The sequence below is a fragment of the Penaeus chinensis genome, chromosome 12 (assembly GCF_019202785.1).
Source record: "Penaeus chinensis breed Huanghai No. 1 chromosome 12, ASM1920278v2, whole genome shotgun sequence".
Classification (NCBI taxonomy): domain Eukaryota; kingdom Metazoa; phylum Arthropoda; class Malacostraca; order Decapoda; family Penaeidae; genus Penaeus; species Penaeus chinensis.
Window position 1 is genome coordinate 10,044,642 of NC_061830.1, and position 7,500 is coordinate 10,052,141.

The window sequence follows — 7,500 nt, forward strand, 5'->3', positions numbered from 1 at the left end:
TGCGTGACTAAATAACGGAATTTGGGGGCCAAGACTGGAAACAATAAACGTAATAAAGACTGGGAGAGGCCTATGTCCTGCAGTGGATTGATTCAGGAAGAGAGAGAGAGAGCAGGGGTGGGGGGGGGGGGGGGAGAGATAGAGCGAGTGAGGAGAGAGAGAGAGAGAAATAGGGTTGGCTTAGCGTGTTCTAAGGTCTCTCCGTCATTGTCACGGTTGTAGACCTGTTGGACAGTGGAATTACTGTAAGCTAGGAAGTATTTGGCTTTTCTGGTATGCAAGGCGGGCGAGAGCACGAGAACAGGTCACTATATCGAGAGAGATAGAGAGAGGGGGGGTGGAGAGGATTTTGATTTGATTTGACAAGTTTATTGAGCCAAAAGCTTACATCAAAGGAGGAAGAGAGAGAGAGAGAGAGAGAGAGAGAGAGAGAGAGAGAGAGAGAGAGAGAGAGAGAGAGAGAGAGAGAGGGAGGAGGGGGAGAGACAGAGAGGGAGTGAGGAGGGTGGGAGGGAGGAGGGGGAGAAAGTGAGAGAGAGAGAAGGAGGGAGTAGGGGGAGAGAGAGAGAGAGGGAGAAAGAGGGAGGGAGGTGAGAGAGAGAGAGGGGGGGGGGGAGGAGGAGGGAGAGAGTGAGAGAGAGGAAGTAGGGGGAGAGAGAGAGAGAGAGGGAGGAGGGGCAGAGAGAGAGAGAGGGAGGAGAGAGAGAGAGAGAGAGAGAGAGAGAGAGAGAGGGAGGAGGGAAGGAGAGAGAGAGAGAGAGGGGGGAGGAGGGAGAGAGAGAGGAGAGGGGGAGGAGGGAGGGAGAGAAGAGAGAGAGAGAGAGAGAGAGAGAGAGAGAGAGAGAGAGAGAGAGAAAGAGAGAGAGGGGGGAGAGGGGGGGTAGGAGGGAGAGAGAGAGGGGGGTAGGAGGGGGAGAGAGAGGGAGGAGGGAAGAGAGAGAGAGAGAGAAGAGAGAGAGAGAGAGAGAGAGAGAGAGAGAAGAGGAGGGAGAGAAAGAGAGGGAGGTGGGGAAGAGAAAGAAGTGAGAAGAGAGGAGACGGGGGGGAAAAGAGAGAGAGAGAGAGAGGGGGGAGGGGGGAGGGTAGATATATATATATAAAATATATATAATAATATATATATATAGAGAAGAGAGAGAGGAGAGAGAGAGAGGGAGGGAGGGAGGGAGGTGGTAAAGGAGAAAGGGAAAGAGACAGAGGCATACAGATAGTCTCCAACAAAAGAATAAAAAAACACAAAAAAAAAATAAAAATAGAACAAGGCAATATATAAAGAAAAATGGAGACGAACACAGAGAAAGAATGTAGTGGCCTCGCCCCCCCCCCCCCCCTCACTCTCCATCGCACTGTGTTGACACGTTAACGTTGGTTTCTCACGCACACTCTTGTTTACTCTTTTTTCCTTTTTTAAGGGCAACTTATTTAATCCAATTTACATTTTCTTATATTTTTAACGTCCTTTATAGGGCATCAACTAGTTCAATGCTTTCTACCTATTATAGGAGAGAACCGTCATGTAAAATAATGTGTTCTAACAAAACACATTTTTTACTACCTCCTGCCTGCTCCCCTCCCCCCCTCCTCCCTCCCTCCCTCACTCATCCTCTCTTTTAATCTCATTTCTTAGTTTCGTGTTTTGTATCTTCCTCACTTTTTTTTAAATCTTCCTTAAAGATTTTTCCCCTCTTTTTTTATCTCCAGTATTTTTTTTCCGCGAAGAAAAAAAAAAAAAAAAAGGAACCACCGTCTTTTCTCTCCATTTCTTTTGGTGGCGGTTGAAGGCATTACAGAAGAGTTGCAACATCCAGCTCGCAGTATCGTAGAGATCACAGGAGCATCGCATTGCCTGCCTGTCTGCCTGACTGCCTGCCGTGCCTGTGTTGCGCTACTTGCCAAGGGTCGATTGCCTGACTGAAGGATTATTTAACGCGGTCTGTTGTGAAGGTCAGTCTGTTGCGCTTCCATCGGCATCTCGTTCCGAATTCCGTTGTTTCGAACAGTATTTTCGGGCCAGTGAGTTGGGTTCGAGTCGATAGTGTACGAAACCTTTTTTATATGTTGTTTTTCAGTTTTTGTTTTTATCAGCCTTCGTTCTTAATCTCTTTTTTTTTTTTTCAATATCCTCCTCCTCTGTTACTCTACAAAACTCCTTCCTCGCACTCCTCCCCCCCCACCCTCCTTCTTTTCTTTCTCTGTTTCCTCTGCCTCCCAACCCTCTCGTCTCTCTCCTCGTCCGTCGTCTCCCATCTCACACTCATCTCGTTAGCTCTCGTCACTCCATCCCGGCTCTCTGACTCCTCTCCTCACAAAATCTCTCCCGTCTCAGTCTTCGTCAACACTCCCCCTCGCTCTCCTCCTCCTCGTCTCTCCATCACTCATCCTCTCATCATTAAGACGTCTCTCGCTACATATCCGGGATCACAGGGCCTCCAGGAGACGTCTCCCCAACCGCACGTCCTCTTATCTCTCTCACCCTGCATCTCCTCGCTCTTCGTCTCCGATCCCATCCCCCCTCTCACTCTCTCTCCTCTCTCCTCAACGCCGCTCCTCCTCTCTCTCTCACTCCTCCACTCACTCGATCTCTTGATTCTCTCATTCCTCTCGCCTCCCCTTCCCCATCATCTCGTCGATCTATCACCGCATCGCCTCTCTCTCCTCCTCTCATTCACGTTCCCCCCTCTCACACTACTCTTCATCCCCTCACATCGTCCATCGTCATCTCCAGCACTCTCGCCCTCCCAATTCTCACCACCGTCTCTCTTCCTCATCTCCTCCTCTGCTCTCTCTCCTCTCTCAATCTCCTCTCCTCTCTCTAACCTCCTCTCTCTCCCCTGAGCAATCTCTCTCTCCTCGTACTCCTCCTCCTCTGTCTCTCCTCTCTCAACACCGCTCCATCACTCTCACTCTCTCTCGTCTCGAGTCCTCTAACTCCCAATCCCAGTCTCTCCCTCTCATCTCCCCACTCATCTCTCGCTTTCTCTATCTCTCTCGTCTTCTCATCTCTCTTCTCTCTTTTCTTCTTTTCTTTCTCTTTCCCATATCATTCCTCTTTCCCTCATCACATCCCATACTCTTTCTCTCATCAATCGCCATCTATATTCCAGTCGCATCCTCCTTCATCGGCGCCCTCCTCATCAGATCTCTTCTCCTCTCCTCCTCTCTCGTCCTCATCTTCCCTCTCTCTCTCTCCTTCTCTACTCATCAATTCATTCCTCTCTCTCTCTCTCTCATTTTCTCTCTCTCTCTCTCCCTCACTCTCTCTCACCTCCCCCTCCCTCCCAATCTCCCCCTCCCTCCCTCACCTCGTCTCGTCATCACTCTTAGGTCCGCTCTTTTCTTCTCTCTCTCAAATCTCCCATCTAATCTCTCTCCTCTATCTCTCTCTCCTCTCTCTCCCTCCCCTCCCTCCCTCCCTCCCTCCCTCCCTCCCGGCCCTCCTTGTTCCTCCCTTCCTCCCTCCCGTCCTTTCCCCTCCCTTCCTCTCTCTCTCGTCCCCCCCATCTCTCCCGTCTCCGATCCCGATTATCACGTGTCTCTAACCAATTCTCGAACACTAGTCTCATCTCTCTCGCTGGTCTCTCTCTCTCTCTCTCTTCCTCTTCTCCTCCTCCCCCCTCTCAACTCTCTATCTTTCCCATTCCCCCCTCTTCATCTCTCTTTCCCCTCCCTCCATCGTCCTCTCTCTTTCTTTCTTCCCCTGCATCACTCATCTCCTCTCTTCCTTGTCCTCTCTCTCTCCCTCTCACTTGTTTCCTCTCTCTTCCCTCTCTTTCCTCTCTCTCTCTCTCTCTCTTAGCTTTCCTCTCATCTCCTCACAGTCGATTTCCTCTCTCTCTCCTCATCTCTCTCTCTCGCTTCAACTCAGTCCTCTCGTCCCTCTCACATCCCAGCTCGTCATCTCCGTCCTCAATTCGATTCTCTCTCTGTCTCGTCCATCCAACTCTCATCTCTCTCTCTCAGTCCCTCTAAACCCCCACCCCCCCCTCTCCTCTTCATCTCTATCTCTCATTCTCCCACCAAACATTCCCTCTCTGTCTCATCTCTCTCTCTTTTTTTTTCTCGCTCAGCCTCCCTTCTCTCTCTCTCTCGTCAGAATTCTTCAATCCGTCGCATAAATCTCATTCCATGGCTCAATCTCTCTCTCCTCCATACCTCGAATCTCTGCTCTCTCAACTCTCCTCTCTTCTCGCGTCATCTCCTCTCATCAACTCACTACATCGATGTTCCTCTCTCTTCTCTTTCTCTCTTCTCTCACTCCCTCCCCCTCTCTCTCTCAACTCTCTCATCTCGGCTCTCAAACTCTCATCTCGTACCCTCACTCTCTTCATGATCGCACGTCGAGACTCTCTTCGGTGTGGTCACTCTCCCCTAGACTTCTCCGCTCCTTCTTTGAATCGTCTATGCCTCTCCCCCTCAACTCGCCTCTCTTGATCCTCTCATCATCCTTTCTCTCTCCTCCTTTTTCTCTCGCTTATCTCCCCCCTCCTCCTCTCGATTTCCTCTCCTCACTCTCCATCTCTCCCTCTCTCTCACGTCCTCCTCATCTCCATCTCTTCGTAGTAAGGCCAAATCCTACTCTCAAATCGTCTCTCTCTCTCTCCTTTACATCGCTCGCCTCTCCCCATCACATCTCCCCTTCGGCTTTCCCTGTTTTCCCCCCTCATCTCTTGATTCCCTCTCTCCTCTCTCTCTTATTCTCTCATCAGCTCCTCGTCGAAAAAAAAAGACAAACCTCTCCAACAATCTTCCCTCCTTCTCTCCTCTCTCCACCCGTCATCTTGGGGAACCGTTCTCTCCCATCCAACCTCTCTCTCTCTCTCTCCATCTCTCATCATCATCCGTCTCATCTCTCTCCCTCTCTCTTTCTCTCCCGCTTTCCTTCTTTCATGGGCCCCTCGTCTTCCCTTTTCCCCCCTCTCTACTACACAGATTTTTTCCCTCTCTCTCTTTCCTCTCTCCTCAGTCTCTCTTCCTCGGATCTCTCAAAATCTCTCAGACTCGATCTAACGCTCCGTCTCTCTTCTTCTCCCTCATCTCTATCCTCTCTCTCCTCTCTCTCACGCTCATCCTTTATCTCTCTTCAGTCTCTCTCTTTATCTCTCTCTCTCAATCGTCTTTTTTATCACTCGTCTCCTCTCGATCTTTATCTCTCTCTCTCTCTCTCTCATCTAATCTTGATCTTGTATCTCTCTCCAAGTCTCTCCCTCATCTCTCTCTCTCTTTATCCTCTCTCTCTCTCAATCCTCATCCATTTCCTCTGGTCTCCTCCTCCTCTCCTCTCTCTCTCGCTTTTCTCCCCCCACTCATCTCGATTTCCACTCTCTCTCCTCCTCGGATCGCTCTCTCCTCACTCATACTCTCCACACCTCAGCATCTCTCGACGCTCGTAATCATCTCACCCATCTCTCTCTCGGTCAAACTTTCTCGCATCTCCCTTCTCTCCTCTCTCTCGTCCCCTCTCTCTCTCCTAATCCCATCTCTCGTCATTTAAAATCTCTTTCTATCTTTCGCTCTCCTCGGATCTCCACTCTCTCTCTCTCCCGTCTATTCTTCTCTCTTTCTTTCCTCGTTCTCTCTCTCTCTTCCAATCAACCCCTCCAAAGGTCAACCTCAAAGTCATACTCTCTCCGTTCTCTTCATCTCTCGCCTGCGATCTCCCATCTAACTCTTCGTCATTCGCTCATCTCCTCTCTCTCCTCCTCTCCTCTCGTCACACTCTCTCTCTCTAGTCTTGTCTCTCTCTCTCTCTCATTCTCTCCCTCCTCTCATCTTTTTTTTCGCCATCATCTCGTCACTCTCGTCTCCATTCAATCTCTCTCGCTCCCTCTCATCTCTCTCTCATCGTCTCTCTCACTCTCGCTTCACCCCCCCCCCCTCTCTCTGTCTCTCTCAAGTCTCTCCCATTCTCATCGTCCTCATCTCCTCTCTCATACTCGCTCTCTCTCCTCACATCATCATCGCTTCTCTCTCAACTCTCTTCCTTCATCTTTTTCCTCTCTCTCCCTCTCTCTAAGTCATGTGTTCCTCCTCCATCCCTCTCTTTCTCTCTCTCTCTCTCTTCTCTAGCTTTCGCTCCGCCTTCTCTCTCCTCCTCATTTTCCTCTCTCTTCTCTCTCTAGTCTCTCCCAAAGGTTCCTTGCACGCTCTCTTCTCTCTCTCAAGCTCTCATCCTCTACCTCCCACCCCACCCCTCTCTCTCTCGTCTCCTCGTCCAACGCATCTTCCGATCCAGTCTCTCTCTCGCGATCATCCCATCGTCTCCCAATATCCGATCACACGAATCTTTCTCTCATCAGAACTCATATCAAATGAAATATGTCAATCATCTCTCCGTCTCTCTGACTCTCTCTTTTTTTTTTCCCACCTCTTCCTCCCTCTCTCTCTCCATTCGTCTCTTCGGCACCATCACACAAGCCTCGTCTCTCTCTCTCCTCTCTTCTCTCTCGATTGTTCCTCTCACTCTCTCTCTTCATCCTCATCCCCCCCTCTCTCTCTCACCTCTCTTCATCTCACTTCCTCATCCCTCCCGAATATCCTCTCTCAAGCTCTCTTCCTTCTCCTCTCAAAATCTTCATCTCACTCTCTAACTCTCTGCTCATCTCCTCTCTCTCTCTCTCCTCTCATCTCCGCTTTATTATCCCCCCTCCTCCCCCACTCCTTAGGTAAAACTAGACTCACGAACTCACACAAACACACTCTCTTTCTCTTCATCTCTCTCTCCTCAAATCTCCCTCCTCGCAGGGTCAGCCCCCCCCCTAATCTACACCTCTCTCTCTCAAATTCCTCATCTCTCAATCTCTCGCTTTCCACCCGCTCTCCGGCTCCGATTTCCTCTCCTCTCTCACTCTTTTCCTCTCTCTCTCTCTCTCTCTCTCTCTATCATCTGAAGTCTCCGACACTCCTCATCTCGGCTCTCTCACATCTCCTCAACTCTCTCTCTTCACAGCTTTTCCTTCTTCCCTTTCTTGTCCTTCCCTTCCCCCCCTCTCTCGCGATTTCCTCTTCTCGTCCTCTCTTTCTCTCTCTCTCACCAATCCAATCAACATCTCCAACTCTCAATCCATCTCCTGCTCTCTCAATCCAGAAACCACGTCTCCGTCGTCTCTCTTCTCAATCTTATTTTAATTATTAGCTCTTCCTCTCTCTCTCTTTTATCTCGCTCTCTCTCTCTTTATCTTCTCTCTCATCTCTCTTTATTCTCTCTCTCCGCAAAGCTCTCTCTCCTCCTCCTGTCTCACATCATGTTGTATCCTCTCTCCTCTCTCTCCTCTCTCTCAATCCTCTCATACTCCAATCATCTCTCTCTCCTCTCGCTTTCTCCTTTTCCCCCCTCTCTCCTCCCCCCCCCCCCCCCCCTCTTCGATTTCCTCTTCTCTCCCTCATCTCTCACCTCATCTCAACTCATCGTATACCTCTCTCCGCTCAACGATCCCTCGTCATCTTCTCTCCTCCCCTCTCTCTCTCTCTCTTCTCTCTCTTCTTCTCTTCTCTTCTCTCTCT

The 7,500-nt window shown here is 50.0% G+C and overlaps 1 protein-coding gene across 2 annotated transcripts in view; it reads left to right on the top strand.

The window, feature by feature from the left end:
• The window catches only part of LOC125031209, a 19,088-nt gene that overhangs the window by 3,983 nt on the left and 7,605 nt on the right, over positions 1–7,500 (top strand). Inside the window, exon 1 of one of the 2 annotated variants that reach the window (XM_047621826.1) lies at positions 1,788–1,944. The exons of the other annotated variant lie outside the window; for it this stretch is intronic. The gene's annotated coding sequence lies outside the window, so the exon portion shown is untranslated. Of the gene's footprint in view, positions 1–1,787; positions 1,945–7,500 lie in introns of those variants that run through there. 2 annotated transcript variants of the gene reach the window in all.